General features: G+C 40.7%; 1 non-coding gene across 1 annotated transcript; it reads left to right on the forward strand.

The window, feature by feature from the left end:
* The first annotated feature begins 1,295 nt into the window (after positions 1 to 1,295).
* On the forward strand, positions 1,296 to 1,401 carry LOC133310504 (small nucleolar RNA R71). The gene has a single exon (XR_009751466.1). It is a non-coding gene; the product is annotated as a small nucleolar RNA R71 (small nucleolar RNA).
* The last annotated feature ends 312 nt before the right edge of the window (positions 1,402 to 1,713 follow it).

Here is a 1,713-nt window from a genome sequence, read left to right on the forward strand (position 1 = left end):
AAACAGAAAGAGGCATCAAATTAATGCTAGCCCCAATATCACATAATGCCCTGCTGATTTTTGTGTTACCAATTTCAATGAGAATGTTGAAACTTCCAGGATCACGAAGCTTAGGAGGACATTTCCTTATAATGATAGCACTGCACTCCTCAGTAAGTGCTACAGTTTGGCACTCTTGTAACTTGTGCTTCCTTGACAAAAGATCCTTCATAAACTTGGCATAATTAGGCATATTAGCCAAGGCTTCATCAAATGGAATATTAATGTGAAGCTTTCTGAATAAATCCAAGAACCTTTCGTAATGTTGCTTTTGAGCATATTTCTTGAATCTTTCAGGATAAGGTGCCATAGTTCTCACATAATCAGGACTCAGCTCAAATTTCTTCTTTTCAGCAACAATCGGTTGCTCTTTTTCTTCACCTTTCTGAAGAGGCTTCCCAACCTTAGAAGGAATTTCAACTTCTTTTTCTGGCTTCTTAACTTCATTAAGCTTCTCTTCAACCTCAGGAGATGGAAGTACTTTACCACTTCTAATTGTGATAGCCATACAATCTTCCTTCGGATTGGTAACTGTGTTACTAGGGAAGGTACCTGGAGTTCTATCAGCCATTTGTTTTGCCAGTTGGCCAATTTGATTCTCCAAATTTCTGATAGAAACCTATGTGTTCTTGGTATTGACTCCAGTCTCTTCCATGAAAGCATTAGAGTGTTGAGCCATTTGTCCAACTAACCTCTCTAAATCAGAAGGTTCCTTGGTTTGGATTGGTGGAGGCTGTAGATAATTATTAGAATTATAGTCAAGACCGCCTCCTTGAATCTTCCGTTGATAATTACTACCTTTAGGACCAAAATTCTGACCTCTTTGAACATTTTGTTGCTAAGGTCTCTGATCATACCAAATGTCATTCACTTGCATTTGTTGAGGTGAATCAGAAGGCATCAAAGGACATTCATTAGACTCATGATTATCCTGGCAATATTCACACACAACAGCAGCAGCTTTAGTCTGAACACCAGCAAGCTGCATCTTGTCAAGCCTTGAGGTCAAGTTTGCTATCTGCTGAGAAAATAATTTTTTTCCAGCTAGCATCGCATCATTACCTTCCAGATGAAGGATACCTCTCCTAGGCTTTGCTGACAACACTTCATTTTCATTGGCAGCCATCCTCTCGATCAACTCAAGAGTCTCATTTGCTCTTAGTGATTTAATCGTGCCACCTGCTGCACCATTCAACACCATCCTCACCTCAGGTTTGCAACCATTGAAGAAGATTCTAACCTGATTACCAGCAGTCAAGTTATACTGAGGACACCTCCTCATTAGATCCTTGAATCTGTTCCATGCTCCACACATAGTTTCACCCTCTAACTGAGTGAAATTGGTGATATCATTCACCATCTGGTTGTACCTCTCCATCGAGAAGAACTCAACAAAGAACTTCTGAGACATATCATCCCTTGTAGAAATGCTTGTTGTAGGCTGCCTTTCCAACCAACTAAGAGCCTTTCCCTTAAGAGCAAAAGGGAACAACCTCAACCGGATTGCATCATTAGACACCTGAGGGTGTTTGGTTGAGTCACAGATCCTCAAGAATCTGTCAATAAATCGGTGGGGATCTTCACTCTCCTCTCCTCCAAACTGAGCTCTCTCCACCAATTGAATATGAGAGGACTTGAGCTCCCAATTGTTGGCAATATTTGGCTGAACAATAC

The sequence above is a fragment of the Gastrolobium bilobum genome, unplaced genomic scaffold (assembly GCF_033153095.1).
Source record: "Gastrolobium bilobum isolate Gb01-03AN ecotype WA unplaced genomic scaffold, APGP_CSIRO_Gbil_v1 utg22849, whole genome shotgun sequence".
In the NCBI taxonomy this organism is placed as follows: domain Eukaryota; kingdom Viridiplantae; phylum Streptophyta; class Magnoliopsida; order Fabales; family Fabaceae; genus Gastrolobium; species Gastrolobium bilobum.